Source organism: Furipterus horrens, unplaced genomic scaffold, assembly GCF_987537825.1.
Source record: "Furipterus horrens unplaced genomic scaffold, mFurHor1.1.pri manual_scaffold_13, whole genome shotgun sequence".
NCBI classification, from domain to species: domain Eukaryota; kingdom Metazoa; phylum Chordata; class Mammalia; order Chiroptera; family Furipteridae; genus Furipterus; species Furipterus horrens.
Genome location: NW_028327183.1, coordinates 46742662 through 46761188, shown reverse-complemented (window position 1 = coordinate 46761188; position 18527 = coordinate 46742662). Strand labels below are relative to the sequence as shown.

The following is an 18527-nucleotide window of genomic DNA, read 5'->3' as shown; positions in this document are numbered from 1 at the left end:
TAGTAGTCACAGCTGTCTCTTGAACTAGGTCACCTGGCCCCAAAAGTATTCAGTTCCCAGGATATTGCCTCTAGGCTCTAGAGAACATAAAGCTAAGGGGGGATTATCAAAGTACGGTCCACAGAACCCTAGTGGGGTCCCCAGCACTCCGACAGGTCCATGAGGTCAAAATGATTATTATAATAATATTAAGACACTTACCTGCCTTTTTCGCTCTTGCTCTTTCTTGAGTGTACAATGCAGCCTGCACAATATCACAATAGACCAAACACAGAGCGGACATGAGGACCCAGTTGCCTTCTGTTGAGCCAGACATTAAAGTAATACAAAAAAATGTTTTTATTTAGTAATTAAATTACTAATTTTTTTGTTCTGGAAAATATGGTTTTTAATTAAAACTATATGATTTATATTAGCATGAAATTAGGTTTTTATTATTTTTAAATGAAGCAAATATTTCTGAACTATATTAGCTTTCATTTCCAATACAGTGAATACTGATAGATATAATCCACATCAACAAAACTCTTTGAGGTCCTCAATAATTTTTTTAAAGATTTTTATTTATTTATTTTTAGTGTGAGGGGAAGGGAGGGAGAAAGAGAGTGAGAGAAACATCAATGTGAGAGAGATACATAGACTGGTTGCCTCTTGCATGCCCCCAGCTGGGGACCTGGCCCACAACCCAAGCATGTGCCCTGACTGGGAATCGAACCAGCGACCCTTCAGTTTGCAGGCCGGCACTCAATCCACTAAGCCACACCAGCCAAGGCTCAATAATTTTGAAGAGCATAAGAGACCCTGTGACCAAAAAGTTTAAGAATCATTGAACTAATTAATAATCATATAAACTTGACAATTGACATGAAGAACAAGAATGTGGAGGCATAATTTTAACTGGAGGTGGGGAATGGGAAGGCAGGAGCATCTTCTCTGTCAAAGGAGCATTTAAGAAGAGATGTAAAAGATAACTGGAGGCAGCAGGAACAGTTTGTGCAAAGGCCCTGTGGTTGGAAATTTCTAAGTGAGTTAGAGAAATATAAGGAGCCTTGTGTAGCTGGAACATGGGGGGGTGAGAGAGAGAGTGGCAAGAAATGAAGATGAGGTAAATATTTGGGACTTTATTCTGAGGGGAGAATGGATGGTAGGGGAGCAAGGATGGAAGCAGGAATCCCAGGGAGGAAGAGACTGCAATTGTCCTCTAGGGAAGATCAGATGGACTGGGGTGATGGGGAGTCTAGAAGAATGCTTAGGTTTGAGGGACTGACAGTAACATGAATCAGAAGAGCAGATTGGGGAAGAAGGCTGAAAATTCTGATGGAGCCTCCTAGGGTTGGGGACACATTTGAGACATTGCAGTGGGAATGTCAGGTAGGCAGGAGGGAGCTCTGGGCTCAAGATAGAAATCTGAGAGCCACCAGTGTACATGCAGATGGTACTTTTCTAGCTTATTAACCCATTATTTTATTTCTATTATAATTTACACTTAACCCTGGCTGCTGTGGCTCAGTGGATTGAGCGTTGGCCTGCAAGCCAAGTGCCGCTGGTTCGATTCCCAGTCGGGGCACATGACTAGGTTGCACGTCAGGTCCCCAGTTGGGGGCGCGAGTGAGAGGCAACCACACAGTAATGTTTCTCTCCCTCTCTTTCTCCTTTCCCCTCTCTCTAAAAATAAATAAGTAATAAATAAATTAATAATAATAATAATTTACACTTGATTAATGCTATTAAGTCTTGTTGGTTGACTCCCTAACAGGCAATATGGCCAAATTTTCATATTAAAATAGTTTGTTGATTCTCTTAGGTTTTCCCTGAAAATGATCCAAATGGCAGTTTTATCTCTTGCCTTCTGATGTTTATATGCCATTTATTTTTCTTGTCTTATAGCATTTGCAAAGACTTCCAGGACTATGTGAAATGGTAAAGTTGATCACTTCTCATATATTCCACATCACAACTTTTTGAGATAACTTATCTCCTTATCCCCATTTTATAGAAGGGGAAACTGAAACACATAGAAGTTAGTCTCTTGCCCAAGGCCACACACCAAGTAAGAAACCAGACCAGGACTCCAGACAAAGCTTGTGTTCTCAACCATTGCCTTAAAATAAAACTCAATAAGCATTCTATTTTTCTTTTCTTCAAGAAAAGAATCTTTTATTTTGAAAAAACAAGCCCAGCACAGGCCAGACAAACCCATAACTGTTCAGTTGCTCTTTTTTTTAATCCTCACTGGAGGATATATTTAACTATTTTTATTTATTTATTTTTAGAGAGAGAGGAGAAGGGAGGGAGAAAGAGAGGGAGAGAACTATCGATGTGTGAGAGATACATCTATCAGTTGCCTCTCACACGCTCCCAGCTGGGGACCTGGCCCACAACCCAGGCACGTGCCCTGACTGGGAATTGAACCGACGACCTTTCACTTCTCAGACTGGCACTCAATCCACTGAACCACACCAGCTATGGCTAGTGGATTTTTTTTGTTTTTTTATTTTTATTTTTTTAGAGAAAGAAGAAGAGAGGGGGAGAGACAAACATTGATGTGAGAGAAGAACATCAATCTGTTGCCTCCTCCACTGGCCCTTGATCAGAGATGAACACGCAACCCTTTGGTGTTTCTGACTACTCTCCAGCCACCTGACCTACCTGGCCAGGGCTGTCATTCTATATTATTTTAATGGGCAAGTATCCTGCAGGTTTCCACAGTGTCTCCTGGACCTCCGATGAGCTTCTGGGGGCCTGAGTTCTGGTTTCGCCTCTGCCTTCTTTCCAAGACTGTTTCCTCCTGTTGATAAGGCATCTGAAAGGCACCGAAACTCAGCCTCCGGGGTGGAGGAGACAGGCCTCCAAATAGATTATATTCGTTTCCTGTGACTGTCGTAACAAATTACCACAAAACCTGGTGGCTTAAAACAGCAGCAATGTATTCTCTCACAGTTCTGGAGGCCGGAAATCCGAAATCAGGGTGTCAGCAGGGCCACGAAGGTTCCAGGGGAGGATCCTGCCTGCCTCTTCATTAATCCCACCCGTTCCTCTGCATTCAGGGGGCCTTCTCCTGTGTGCCCAATCACCCTCTGCCTTTCCTGTGTAAGGACACTTACCAATGGGTTTAGGAGGCCCACTCGGATAATCTAGATCTCATCTCGAGATCCTTACCTTAATTACGTCCGCAAAGACGCTTTTTCCAAATCAGCTTCCATTCACAGGTCTTGGGTGACATATCCTGGAAGGGGAGGGGCGTGCCGTTCAACGCACTACACAGATCAAAGCAGAAGCACGAGAGCAGTAAAGTATGGCAGACTTTAGACTGGGAAGGGTCCGAAGCTTGCGATGGCCCATGCCGGTTCCAGGTTCGAGCGCGGAACGTCGGAGCTCCCGCCTCCAGCAGCCAGCGTGGTCTATTCGTTTCCACGTGGTTTTAGGGGCTGTGCATGCTCCCACGCTCTCCCGGATCTCCACTTTGAGGATGGGAAGTCTTGAAGGCAGTTTTTCGTTCTTCAACTGTTAATTTAAGAGGTTTTCTCTTTCACAAAACTCCAAATAATAATAAAAGCCAACACTCATACTTAAGGCACTAGCTAGATCCTGTTCTAAATGTTTAATATCTATGACTTTATTTGCCCACCAGAAAATATGCTATGAGGTCTTGTTGGTGCCTCCTTCTTTTATAGAGGAATAAACTAAGATGCACAGAGGCTGGATTGAGGCTTGGAAGCCCCAGAGCTGTATTTGAAGCCTGCAGTCCGGAGAGTCTAGGGTCTTGATGGTGAGCCATGCTGTCTCCCAGAGGCACACTGTCACTTATTAAATCTGGAATTTGAGGAACACACACTCCCAGATCGCCGGGCCACTCGCCACTGGAGGCTCTTCAGCGCTTAAAATGTGACTGGTCCAAACCGAGATGTGCCGTGAGTGAAAAATGCACACCGGATTTCAAAGACTTGGTGCGATAAAAAAAAACGTAAAATAGCTCATAATTGCTGATTCTGAGGACATGGTAAAATAATGTTTTGCATTTCTGGTTGAATAAAATACAGGAACAAAATTATTTTCACCTGTTTCATTTTTCCTTTTTTTTAAATTTATTTTTATTTTTTAGTGTAGCTACTACAGCATTTGAACTTAGACGCGTGGCTGTTATCATGTTTCTCGTGGACAGCCCTGGTCCGTGGAATTTGCTATCAGGGTGTTCTCCCTCTGGGAGGACATCAGGTGCGGGGGTGCCATTTGTCCTGGAGCCATGGACTTCGGGATTTCCTGTGATGTTCTGGAACAATCCACGCGAGAAGCACGTTCGAGTAGGATGACTGATATGCAGGTCAAAAGGGTGGCCTCTAGCCTTCGCTGGTGTGGCTCAGTGGGTTGAGTGCCGGCTCAAACCAAGGGGTCGCGGGTTCGATTCCCAGTCAGGGCACATGCCTGGGTTGCTGGCAGTTGAGGGCCTCTGAGACGCAAATGATGGATATATCTCTCGTACATTGATGTTTCCCTCCTTTCTCCCTCCCTTCCCTTCTCTCTAAAAATAAATAAAATCTTGAAAAAACAAAAACATCCAAGCTGAGGCCCAGGTCTCTGGTCCAGGAGACAACATCAGTGGGGTACTATGCCTGAGCCCAGAGGAGGCCTGAGCCCAGAGGAGGAGGCACAGGAAGTTGCTGATGTCAGGGTGAAATCCCGTGGAACAGCCAGAGGGAGGCATTCAAGATCTGCTAGACACTTGGGTGCAGAGTGCAGAAGAGTGCGGTGGAGATTGGGAGGCCTTTGGAGCTCAGACAGTGTGGAAATCCTGACAGTGGGAGAAAGCGGAGGGTACAGTAGGGTAACCTGACCCCCAGCCAGTGATGACTGTGGAAAGGGGCCCCGCCCAGGAGAGCAGCCTGGGTGCCCAGGTCCTTATCCAGCCTGTGCCTGGGGACACAGCGATGAGCACATCCGCACAGAGGAGTGCCTGCCCAGTTGGGGGCGAACGGGGTCTTCAAGGGGTACAGTGACCCTTTCTCAAGGTCTAGGGGCAGTGGAAAGTGTCTGGACCAAGTTTCTAGGGAGGGTTGCAGAGGAAAGTGAATTAATAAGTAGCCTCTCAGCTTCCAGTGCAAACTTGTTTAGGGAAATGTATTGTCAAACATTTAAAAAAAAAAAAAAAAAAAAAGAATCAAGGAGCCCTGGCCAGTGTGGCTCCGTCAGTTGGAGCATTGTCCTGTAACAGAAAGGTTGAGGGTTCAATTCCCAGTCAGGGACCATACCTAAATTTCAGGTTCAATCCCTGGTCCAGGCGCATACAGGAGGCAGCCAATTGATGTTTCTCTCTCACGTTGATATTCGCTCTCTCTCTAAAAGCAATGAAAACATGTCCTCAGGGGAGGATTAAAAATAAAAAAAGGTCAAGGAGTAAAATTTCCAGCTTCAGTCCTAGCTTGATCCAGGAACTCAAAGATATTATGAAGTCACTGTTCAATCTCTGGGTTCCATATATACATGGGTTGTTTTTTTTTCTCTTCCCTCAGGAAGACTTTCCTTAAGGTAGCAAAGATGACGCCAGCAGCTCTGTGCTCATGCCTTACCCTCCTAGTAGCTCCAGGGGACCCAAGGTCCTGCCCAATGGTTCTATCAGGAGAAATGGAATGCTCCGATTGGCTGGGCTCAGGTCCTGTTCCCCTCCCTTCCCCGAGGCTGAGAGGGAAGGAAGGTGGGGAAACAGGTTTCCTCATCTGTTAGTGGTGCATGGAAACAGTACCTCATCCCGTAGGTTTAGGGTGAGGGTTCGGTAAAACAGGCAGGTGAAGCATTCAGCAGACTGCTCTGCCAAGAGTAGGTGCTAGATAAATGGTAGCCATTATTACATTTTTATTGATTGATTTTGGAGGGAAAGAGAGAAACATCGATTTGTTGTTCCACTGATTTTTTGCATTCATTGGTTGCTTTTTGTTTGTGCACAGAGATCAAATCCATAACCTTGGTGTACAGGGACGATGCTCTAACCAAGTGAGCTATCCAGTTGGGGCTAGCCATTATTTTAAAAATAGTAATCAATATTTCTACTACTAAGGATGAATGGTACCTATACTCGTGTGCCGGAAGGAAACAAGCTCCTGGAACAGGATGGGACCAACCTGAAGCTGAACAATCACAAAGCAGATGCTTATGCAACCTACTCCCAGTCTGCAAGCCCAGTCTCCAACTGGGTCCTGTCCAGATTTCTGCCTCCAGATCTGTGAAATGGGATGAAGGGATTGAATTAAACCAGAAGATCTTTGTAGATGCCTGATCTCATCATTCAGGTTACAGTTAAGAGTCACCTCCTCAGACAAAGACCTTCCCTGGCTACTCTTATCAAAATATCCCCTTGAATTTCCGGCCAAGATGGAGGCCTAGACTGACACACTCCATCTCCCTCCACAACTAAGAAGGAATACAACTGTCACAAAACCAGAAATAACCAGAAGTTCCAGAAAATAGGAAGTCCAGCATATGAAGTTATAAAGAAGTGGTGCTCATCCGGATGGGTAGGAGGGGCGAAGCCAGGGCGGCGAGGTCAAGCTGTGCTGGCGATGGCAGCAGTGGTGATGGCAGCGGGACAGCGGTAAGCACAGACACCTGTATTTAAGGGGAGGCGAGAAGTGCCTGGGAGCACCCCTGGCTGCAGACCAGACCCGTCAACTTGCGATTCCAATGTCGGGGAAAGGCAGACCCCCATTGCCTTGGACCATGAGGCTCGGAGGGGGTGGGGACGGAGGAGAAGGCTCCTGGTCTCTCAGCAGAGAGTGAGCAGCAGGAATCCATCTTGGACCTCCGCCCCCACAGAAAATACCACAGCGTGGTGAGAAGGGTCACCCCGTAGTGACGAGTGCATGGGGCTCCACGCCCTATAGTGTAGGAGGTGTGACAGCCCTGCCCAGGAAGCAAAGGTAAACACAAAAGTGTTAGGATGGCACAGATTATAATAGAGATCCCAATCACACAGATGACCAGACAGTAAATATCTGATCTAAGGAATCAGCAGATGGGAAATCCTTATGAGGCACAGTTCAGAACTTTGGTTATAAAAATGCCCACAGACCTGACAGCAGATCTTATACAAGATGGGGAAGGAGCGAAGGTTAGTCCTGCTGAAATGAACAAAAACACATACGAAACAAGTGGTGAGGGAAAGAAAACCAGGGATCAAATCAACAAATCGGAACACAGGGACAGAACAAACAGTCAACCAGTGCAGAAAGAGGAAACGAAAAGTGAGGAAAATGAGGAGAGGCTCAGAAACCTCTGGGACAGCTATAAGTAGGCCAACATCCGAATCATAGGGTTGCCAGAAGGTGAAGAAGAAGAACTAGAAATTGAAAGATTATATGAAAAAACAATGAAGCAGAACTTCCCTCACTTGGGGAAGAAAATAGACGTACAGGTCCAGGAAGCACAGAGAGTTCCGAAACAACTGGACCCAGGGAGAACCACACCAAGACACATTATAATCAAAATGTCAAAAATTAAGGATAAAGAGAGAATCTTAAAAGCAGCAAGAGAGAAGAGAATTACATACAAAGGGATCCCAATAAGACTATCAGCTGATTTCTCAAAAGAATCTCTGCAGGCAAGAAGGGACTGGCAAGAAATATTCGAAGTAATGAAAATCAAGAACTTACAACCATGATTTCTCTATCCAGCGAAGCTGTCATTCAGAATAGAAGGGCAGAGAAAGTGCTTCCAGGACAAAGTAAAACTGAAGGAGTTCATTAGATCCAAACCACTGTTATATGAGATGCTAAAGGGACTTGTTTAGGAGAAGGAGGATCAAAACTATGAACATTAAAATGAAAACTGCATCACAACAACCAACAACAGAAGCTAAGGAATTGAAACAAAGGCAAACTAAGTAGGCAACAAGAGTGGGAAAGGAATTATAGGTATGGGGAACATATTGGGGGGATGTCAGCGGGGAGGGGGAAGGGGAAAAGGGAGGGAGATGGTACAGGAATTAAGAAGCATAGTAGGAGGAAGTGGAGTAGACAGGAAGATGTTGAGAAGAACTATAAGCACAACCAATGGGCATGGACTAAGTGGGGGTACAAGTGGAGGTAGGGGGTCACTGGGTGGAGGGGAACAAAGGGAAAAGAAATTGGGACAACTGTAATAGCATAATCAATAAAGCATATTGAGAATATATATCCTCTGATTTTATTTATTTTTAGAGAGAGGGGGAAAGAGGGATAGAGGGAGAGAAACATCAATGTGTAAGAGAAACACCCATCAGTTCCCTCTCCCACGGGGATGGAACCTGCAGCCCAGGCATGTGCGCTGACCAGAATCAACCCACCACATTTCACTTTGCAGGAGGACGCCCAACCGAGCCACACCCATCGGAGTTCCCTTTTATTTTAACATATCATCCAATTTTACTTTCTCCTCAGTGCTTATCATAATCTGAAATCATCCTACGCATTTAGTGTCTCCCCCATGAGAACTTGAGCACCACAAGGGCAGACATCGCTGTCTGTCTAGTTCACTGCTGTGTCTGCCTAGCACACGATCAACCCTTGACAAGGATTTGTTGAACGAGGGGATAAATACTACTAATAAAAATGAATAGTGCTTAGTTTTCTGATAGGTAGTGAGTTCTCCATTAAGGGAGGTGTCCAAGCTGAAGCTTGAACGGTCGTACCTTGCAATTCAGGCTGCAAGGCCCCAACCAGTTCCTCCGCCTGCCTCCATTTCCTCTTTCGGAAAATAGGTGTGTGGGGAGTTGTGGGGTTAGGGACTGGGCTCGTGGCCCAGCTTCTGCCTGCGATCCCCGCGGGGACCACCAGGGGATGTCGCTGCCCCAAAGTCTGCCATCAGCCTCTGGAACCCGGGTGGACGCGTCGCGATCTTCCTGGAACATTCTGAGCGCCGCTAGCTTCCAGGAGGCTGGAGCGGATGCGGAATGTCCGGAGCCAGCGATGCGCGTTCCCCGCGGTGCAGGGGGCGGCGGGAGGCCGTGACTCAGACGCGCCCCCCCCGCCGGCCCCCCCAGTTCTCGCGAGGGGGCGCGCACGGCTTCGGGAACGCGCGCGGCGCCGGCTCCATTTTTACCCGAGTGCTGCTAAAAATAGTGGCCTTACTCCGAGCGGAGCCCAAAATAGCGGCCCCCAGATAAGGCAGGACGACTCAGCGCTTCCGGGGAGCGGAAGGGGAGCAGCGTGGGGCCGGGGGGGGGGTAGTGGTGCTGGACTCGGGCGGGCCCTGCTGTTCCCACCCCGTCCCGGCTTTCGCGCTGCCCCCAACTGCGACCCCAATCCGGATCCCACAACCTGTCAGCGGCCTTGCTTCCTCCCGCCCCTCTCCCCACCGTCCCCCCTAGTTCCCAGACTCCTGGCCCTCACCCTCCATATTACACCCCCCGACCATTATTCCATTCCCTATCCTAATCTTCGTTTCCGGCCTGCCCCCCGCCCCCCATACCCCCAGCCTACTAACCGTTCTCCCTCCCAACCCACAGCCCAATCACATTCCAGCCTCTAGCAGGGGCGGTCACAGGGAGAGGTCGCAAAACCAACAAGCAGAGGGCTGGGGGTGAGGCTCTCACTTCTTGGTTTGTTTCTGTGGATGGATGGGGTGGGTTTAGGCCTAGGGCTGGACCAGTTTCCGCATCCCGTGACCAGCTTCGGGGTTCAGCCTGGGGCCAGGTGCCCGTCTGCAGTAAGGAAGGTTGGGGTCTCTGGGTCACCAGAGCCAGGGCCTAGCGTGGCACCCACTGTTTGGTTCACCAATCCCAATTCCATTATGATTCTTTCCTGCCGTGCAAGTAAGTAAGTGGTTGGCCACAACGGGCGGTGGAAACGGCCAGAACCCTGCTCCGGGCCTAGGCCTCCCAGTTGTACTTGAATCCTCTAAAGCACCTCCCCATTCTGATAATCCTGTGACTTTTCCCGTGCCTAGTCCAAGAATCAGGCTCAAGGACCTTACCCTGCATTTCCCTGAGATTAAAGCCAACACTGTCAACATCTTCCAGTCTCTGATATATCAGAGGACAGAGGAACTGCCCTGTCCTGTAGGGCCCCAGGGAACAGGTGTAATAGATGTTGGTTCAGGCAAAAGCGCTTGGCTGTGAGTGGAAAGTACCCTTAAGGTGGTAAGGTTCCCTTCAGTAGAGAACACCTGGTTTCAGCCAGGAGCACAATTGTTATGTTGTCTGGATGGCTGAGGGACTCAACCACCAGGCAAGGAGATTGAACTAGAGGATCCTTTAAGGCAAGAAGAATCACGTATTTAGGAACAAGGAATTTGGAGGCTGAAAAAGTCAGCAAGGACCAGACCAAACTGAGCTCCATGGGCTGTAGTGAGAAGCCTGGACTATTCCTCCAAGGGCACTGGGGAGCCATAGCAGGCTCTAAGCAGGGGGGGAGGGACAGGGTTTGTGCTTTAGTAACACCTTTCTGGCTACCTCCTGGAGGTAGACTGAGAAGGAGAGGGGGAGAGGAGGGGCCTGGACCTAGGGAAGAAGGGAAGGAGGAGGAGAGGGCAGATTTGAGAGACAGGAGGCAGGAAGGACCAGACTTGGCAGACTCGGTGGCCGAGAGGCTGTGAGGGCAAGGAGGTACCCAGGATGAGGTACAGGTCTCCGCCCAGGTGGCAGGGTGGATAGTGGGATCAGACCCAAGAAGAAGGAGCAGTTGTGAGTGGAGGGTGCCTGGAGAAGGCTTAAAGTCAGTCCAAAGCCAGTGATTTTTAAATAATTTTAAAAAATTAATTTTTTGAAAATATTGGCAAATACTTTTTCAAGATATATACTTTTTTGGAAATTTTCTTCCTCCTTCGGATCCCCGCTTCTCACTGTTAACTATTTCTTATGTAGCTTGGTTAATAGGATTCACTGAGCTCTCACAATGTCCCCAGGCTGTGCTAATCTGTCCTAGAAGTGACCTGGCTCAAATTAGTGCACCCAGTTTGTGGGCCAGGCACCAATTACATGCCCATTTTAGAGAGGTGAAAACTGAGTCTTGGAGCGCTGTCCTTTCGAGGGCCTGGCTTTGAAGCCTTTTCAAAATTGAAGGCATGAGAGTGGGTAAGATCAGAATGTCCAAAACACAAGAGCCCAGGGAACTGGAGGTGGGCATCAGGGAGCTGAAGTAAGGCTGCCTGGAGGAGGAGTGAGGGTAACCAGGAAGGTGCCTTCCAAAGCCTTCTGATGAAGGGTCTAAATCAGTCCCTTCAAGAAGCTGAGGTACAATTAACAGCATGGCAATGTCCCCTCCTCAGGCCTTCAGGGCCCCAGATGTTTATTGGAGGAGACTGAGGCTGCCTGATGACATCTCAGGGACACAATGATAGCACAGCCGGCTCTTATGACATCCGAGTGATCCGCCAAATGCCTATTACAACCAGCATCTCTAGTCATGCCCTGTTGGAGGGGGGCGGTGAGGATAGGAGGAAGTGACTGGCCGTGGGGGTGGGAGTGACAGGAATGCAGTCACGCAGAGACCAGGGACTCAGGAGCTAAGAGATATGTTCTACACCCTGCACTAGAGCAGGGTCTCTCAAGATTGAGTGTGAGGATCCACGTTTGGGGACTGTGTCTAGTGAGAGAGGTCTGGCTTCAAGGAGGTGTGGCTGGGGTGCAATCTGTCTGGGCTCAGAATCGGAGGTCAGTCCAGGGACTTCTGTTTGTTTGCTGCTGTGTCCCCACATCACCTAGGATGGCAACTGGGACACATTAGTGGCTGAACACATCTTAATTGAATAAATCAAATTAAAGGAATTAGCACTCTTTGGGACTCAGTTTACTCTCTTGCCTAACAGCCTGGATCGCCTGGCCATCTCGGCCATTCATTAATTTTTTATGCAAGAAAAAGGGGAGGAGGATGATAGTACTCCTGGGAGAGCATGGCTGTACAAATTAGATGAGATCACATGTGAATGCACTTACATGATCAATACGTATTTCCCTTCCCTTTACCACTCCAGTAGCATTGCTATTGTGGGTTTTTGAGAGCATGTCTTAGTATCTGTATAACAGCATAGGACCCTTGAAACCAAGGGCCTTTCTTAAACTTATTATATATGAATATTCTCTAACACTAGGACCGGTCCCAACCCAGGGTCGCATCGCAGCCCTTCTCCAGTGCGGGGTGGAGGTGAGCAAGAACACGACTTCGAGTCTCTGGCGGACTCCGCCCACTTATGACCTCACAAGCCACTCAGGGATCCCTGCCCGCGTCCTTCCCTCGGGACTGGGCGTGGAGACGAACCCGGGAGTCCTGACTCTGGCCCCTCCCCGGGGCCCGGCGGCGTTACATAACCGACGTCGCGTCCCCAGGGGTGTCACCGGACATCCTGGCCGGCCGGGGACAATGGGCAGGGAGCGCCGATACCTCCAGGAACTTGGAAGTGGCAAGGGCGCCCCCTCCTCTGATTCACCCTTGTTTCCGGCCCGTTTCAGCCTCCTCCTCAGGGATCCTTGTGTCCTGCAAATCCGCACTTCTTTGTACCCCTTACAATTCAGTTCTTTCTCCGGCCCTGTAAATATATCTGTCCTCTGCCCCCCGGCCTGCCCCAAACTCCGTTTTCTCACACCGTCGCTTGGGATTCCCGAATACCCTAAATTTCCAATCTCTCGTGCCTTTCATTACTCATCCATCTCGGAGCCCCTCTCTGGCTTCCTCAAAGTACCCCCCTTTCTATCCCCGCCATTCCGTGGCTCCCCCAAACTTCCCCCACGATCTCTTTTCTAAACCCTTCCCCACCTTCCTTTAAAACAGACCCCCTAGTACTCTTTCTCGTCCTAATCCCAGTCCGCCAATCCCCTCATGTCTCCCTGAAACTACCCCAATATCGTGATAGCGTCCCCCTTTACTTCCCACTCCGCCCCCCCGCCCCCTACCCGCCCCCCACCGGCCCCTAACAGCTGTGGGCCCAGGCCCCTCCCAGCCCCAGGCCCGAGCCAGCCCGAGCTCCTCCCCCGGCGCTCCCACGCCCAGAGTAGGTTCCCAGGCCGCCCCCCCTCCCGCGGTGGCCTAGAGACCCAGTTTGCGGTGGCAAAACATTGGTCTCCGGGCAACAGGCCCCGCCCACCCCAGGCAGCCCAGTTGCGAGTCCCGCTGTGACTTTGCTCACGTAGGTGGGGCTGGGCGCCCGGGGCCCTATCCCCGCAGGCCTGCAGGGCGCAGAGACCCGGAGACCCAGACACAGAAACACGGAAGTAGAGAATCAGGGACATTCCCCCACCTCCCTCCCGGAGTAAGAAACTCCGAGACATTCGTGGAGGCTGAAGCCACGTGGGAGCTGTCTGGGACACAGTGATTAAGAGAGACCACCAGACCTAGTGAGCAAGGATCCGGCCCGGAAATAGACACGGAGACAGGGAAATGAACACAGACAACCTCAGGCCCGCAGGGACGCTCCTAAACGCAGGATAATCTACCTTTGGTCGTCAGGGCCTTTTCACTTCTGTCCCAGGGAGTTCCCTGGACAGCGTCTATATCTGAAAAATGGGTAGCACTTAGCAAATAGGGCTTTTGTGACAATAGGGGTGTTATGATGAGAATTCAGTGAATTAGCCCACCTAGAGCTTATAGCACAATTCCTGGCACATACCATTCGTCATTCATTCTTTCAACAGAGATTTATTAAGCACCTACTATGTGCCAGGCACTGTGTCGTTAGTGCTGGGTATACAACAGTGAACATGACAGAGTTCTCCATCCTCCTGGGAGCTTACACTTTGGAAGTGGAGAGGGGGTACTGAACAATACATCAACATAAATAAGCAAATTATATAGCACTTTTGAAAGTAGTAAGTGCTGGGAAAGCAGAGGGAAGCAGGCGTGGGGGGGCATTTCACATATATTTTATATTACATATATATTTGCCATTACATATCTTTATTTTAAGATATTATTGTATAGCCTATGTTTGTTACATGTGGCATAAAAGAAAAAAATGGACTTTCAAGTTGGAAAAATGTATAGATGTTAATGAACCTTCAACTAGCTCAGTTTTTTTTTTAATCTTTTTTAATCTAATGGGAAAAAGTACTGGCAGCATGGTTAGTCCCTGAGAAAATAAATGCAAAATTGAATGACACAGGCTGACGTGGTTGGTGTAAAAGTGATGTGATATGTGAAAATAACAGTTGGAGATAGTAATACTGAAAAGTAAACTCAGCCATTTGGAATACAACTTGAAAAGAAGCCCATTCAGGGGTTGCCATTTTATTTATTTTTTAATAATTAAAAAAAATTTTTGTTTATTTTTAGAGAGAGGGGAAGGGAGGGAGAAAGAGGGGGGAAGAAACAACAAACTGGTGACCTTTCACTTTGAGGGGATGACACTCCACTAACTGAGCCACACAGGTCAGGGCCAGGGGTTGTCATTTTTAATAAAGTGGTCAGGACAGGCCTACCTGAGAAGGTCATGTTGGAGCACAGACCCAGAAGTTGGTGAGGGAGAAGCCGTGCAGGTATGTGAACTCCAAGTGTCCCAGCCAGAGGGAACAAGCACCAAGTGCAGAAGCCTTATGGTGGAACATGTCTAGCAGGTTAGAAGAACAGAGAGGAGGCTTCTGTGGCTGCAGCAGAGAGATCACGGGGTGGGGAATGGCAGACCTGAGGTCAGACAGAAAGAGCAGAGTGTGCAGGACCCTAGGGGTCACCGTGAGGCCTTTGACTTTTATGCCGAGTGAGTCAGAAGCGATGGGAGTGTTCTGAGCAAAAGAAGGACATGAACTGACTTTGCTTTTAACAGCATCCCTCTGGCTGTATGTGGGTGGGAGTCAAGGATGGAAGCCAGAAGGATCAGCCAGAACCCCAGGCAAGAGGGAGTGCTGACTTGATCTAGGGGAAGCGAAAATCTGATTCTGGAGGCATTTGAACTGAGAGCTGCGGAATTTGCTGCCAAGCACATAGATGGCAACAGTTAGCATTATGTTAGGTGGTGCTCACGAACTTCCCATAGAAGCAGATATTGGACACCTGTAATAGAAAAGCAATAAATAAACTTTTTAAAAAAGAATAAAAAAACAAATTTCACTTGAAAGAACTAAAAAAAAAAAAATGTCGATATCATCCACATTTGACAGATGCAGAAACTGAAGCCCAAATAGGTCACTCAACTTGCCCAAGGACGCACAGTTCAGTCTGGCTCCAAAGACAGTACCTCTGTGTTACAGCGGCTGCTGCCAAACCAATACACTCAGACATAACACCCTCAGTGCGCAGAGGTACACCAAACCCATTCAGGTGGGCCCTCAGGACCCCTGGATCAATTTCCTCATCAGCCACACCCAGTGGGTGTAGGAAGTGGTGGCTCAAAAGGAGAATGTTGACTGACTGGTGTTGAGGTTGTCAGGCAGTCACCCATGCTGGCCCGGGACACTTGCTTAGAGGCAGGCAGGCACATGTAGAGAGGGTCCACCCAGAACCTCCCAGCTCAGCATCTGCCTCCCACACTCAATCCCAGCACTGGACCCGGCACACCCCAGTGCTGCCTGCAGTGACCTGTTCAACAGTCCCATATTCGCACGCAGACGGATACGTGGCCCTCCATTGTGAAGGTGTGTTTTCAGGGTGTGTGTGAAAAACACACAATTTCTCTCTCTTTAGGTCTCTGTATCTCCCTGTCTCTGTCTTGCCAGCTCTGTCTCTCTCTGACCCCAAAGCTCTGCCTCTCACTCTCCACACTCAGCATCCTCTACCTGCCATAGAAATCACTCTTATCCCTGGCTGTGTGTCTCCATGGAATCTCACCTATTATGTGGCATCGGAACCCCACAGCAGCCCTGGCTTGTGTGGCTCAGTGGATTGTGCGTCAGCCTGCGAACCAAAAGGCCACGGGTTTGATTCCCAGTCAGGGCACAGGCCTGGGTTGTGGGCCAGGGTCCCCAGTTGGGGATGCGTGAGAGGCAACCACACATTGAGGTTTCTCTCCCTCTCTTTCTCCCTCCCTTCCCATCTCTCTAAAACTAAAATAAATAAAACCTTTTTAAAAACCCTATTTGTTAAAAAGAAAAATAAAGAAATAAAAAAGAACACTGAAGTGAAACAATCATGTAGAGGCCCCAGGCTAGCAGTTCATGCTGGCTGCTCAGAATCACCCAGGAAAGACATCGGGACTGGAGAAATCCACCTTTAGAAAGCCCCCCAGTGACTGGGAGCCCTGTGGGCTTTTATTAGTTATTCCACCTAATTTTGAAGACAGAAAAGAGCAGAGGCCCAGAGAACAGAGAGTGCACTCCAACTTAACACAGCAGTCATATGCAAGGGGCTCTGTGCTTCCATATCCTCCTTGGGATTCCTTCAGGAACAAGTCTGGGGGTTAGATAATAAAAGAGAATCACAGGGACACACAGAGAGACCCAAATGTGTAGAGAGACTTGGGCTCTAGAGACTAAGAGAAATAAAGAGGTATAGGGAAGGAAGACACCCAGAAAGGACTCAGGGAAACAGAGAGAGAGAGATGCTGAGACAGTGACTGAGAGATAGGGGTCAGTAAGATGCAGAATGAAATTGAAACCTATTAAAAGACAGGGACTCAGAGAGACAGACAGCCATGTAGGGGGACAGACCCCAAGGTGGGCACATTTTCTTTCCAGTGAGACAGTATACACATGTCCCACATTTTATAGACGCTACTTCCTAGAAGTAGCTGGTGCCATAATTTGGCAGTTGCAGGCTTACCAAGCCAGGTCCCCTCCCCAAGCCCAATATGTAGGATACACACTAAACACATTTATATGATCTGCCCTCTGTACAGAACCTAGGAGCTTTACATAACATAGCCCCATGAGTCATGCTGCAGACATGGGGCGCTGACTGGACATGCCCAAGAAAGTGACTTTGTGAGATATGAGGGATCACCAGTTTCACTGAGGAGGAAGCAGAAGGTCAGAGAGGGCAAGGCACTTGCTCCAGGTCACACAGCCAGGACCCGGCAGGACAAGGATTCCAACCATTTCTGCCTTATTCCATAAACTTTGCACCCCAAGACACCAAGGCAGAATGACTGCCAATGCCCTATCATTTGCACCTTTACAGAGTGGAGGTAATAATAAAAACACCAATAATAATACAAAAGCCCCTGTGTATTGAGTGCACTGTGCTGCAGTTAAGTGCTTTACAAGTAAAGACAGAACTCAGTTATTAAAGTGCTACGTACAGAGCACTTACTATGTACTAAGTGCTTAACAGGATTTCATACAGTCACAATTCTGGAGGTTGGTGATGTTATCAACCCCATTTCAGGAAGGAAATAGGCTCAGAGAAAGGAAAAGACAGGACAAGGTCACAGAGCGGGTATTTGAACCCAGGTCCTGTTAGCCATTTATTTCTGCCACCCATTGCCCTGCGGACGTGCCCACAAGCACGCGTACAATCTAATGTCTAACACCAATATCTCAGATACTTTAGTTCAAATACCAACAGCTCCGGCCTCTTAGTTTTTCTCTGTTCCGGGGGCCTAAGCCAGCCTCCCATCCCCTACACCTCCCTGACGCTTAGAGAGCGACCCTCTACTGCCCCCGAAGCGCCTTGGTCCAGCCGTGTCGCCGGAGACGGAGCCTGTGAAATGTTTCTGCCCCTTTAAGAGAGAGAACAGTCGGCCGGCGTTGCCCAGCATCACCACGACAGTTGCCAGGCAACGTCAACAAACGACTCGCCCGCCGTCTCCGCACGCCCCCCCTCGCCCGCGCCGACGCGGTGACGCGACGGGCTGTGGAACGCCGTCGCCTAGCGACAAGAAGGCTGTTTGTCCCAGGCCCGGCAGCGTGGTCGCACAGGGCGCAACCAGAATGGGCCCCGGCAGATGGAAGGGCCGACAGGGAGCCCAGGGTAGGGGTGGGGGCTGCGGTGATGGGAGCGGGGGAAAACTGGGTCCCCAAATTGCCGGTTTCCCTTTAGCCGCCGTCTGCTCGTCGCCCGCTTCTGTCTGACCCCGGGCCGCCTCCGCTCCGGTATCTGTCTGCGCCCCCTCCTCCTCGGCATGTCTGTCTATACCCGAGTTTCCCGCGTTGTGGCTGTCTCATATTCTCCCAAAGAATAACAACCAAAACAGACAGAAGCACACTTCTCTGGCCTGCCGCTTTTGCCTGAGACTCCCGGATGCGATTGGGGTCCCAACCAGTGGAGACAGACGTACGGTGAACAACTTGTAACCATACACATACTAGGAACCATAGCCCGAGAGCTCCCTCCTCCCGTTCCTTTCCCCGCTGTCCTCGGGTTCTCTTGCCTGTCTTTCTGGAGCCTCTTTCATCAGGCAAGGCAGTCGGCAGTCCTTCCATCCTGTGTCCGGGAAGCTGTCCACATCTGGGAGGTTCTAATAACTCATCCCCAACACACCCACCCACCACCCCTATCCAGTAGCTTCATGTGATCAGGGCTGGGGCGAATCTCCAAGCAGAGAGAAGAAATTGGGTGTGTGACAGTGTGAATGGATGTAACTGTAGGTGAGTGACTCTGCCAGTGACAGTGTGTACATCTGGTATTTCCTGCGTGACAACATGATCATGAGGGTTTCCTTTGTGTGAGAGAGCAACTGCCGGACTGAGCAAGCGGTTTCCG

At 49.1% G+C, this 18527-nt stretch overlaps 1 protein-coding gene across 1 annotated transcript in view; it reads right to left on the bottom strand.

Annotated features, from left to right (window-relative positions):
• ERCC1 (ERCC excision repair 1, endonuclease non-catalytic subunit) overlaps nt 1-18274 on the bottom strand; it is a 40194-nt gene extending 21920 nt beyond the window's left edge. Inside the window, exon 1 of the mRNA XM_090260249.1 lies at nt 18196-18274. The gene's annotated coding sequence lies outside the window, so the exon portion shown is untranslated. The remainder of the gene's footprint in view (nt 1-18195) is intronic.
• Nucleotides 18275-18527: the final 253 nt, after the last annotated feature.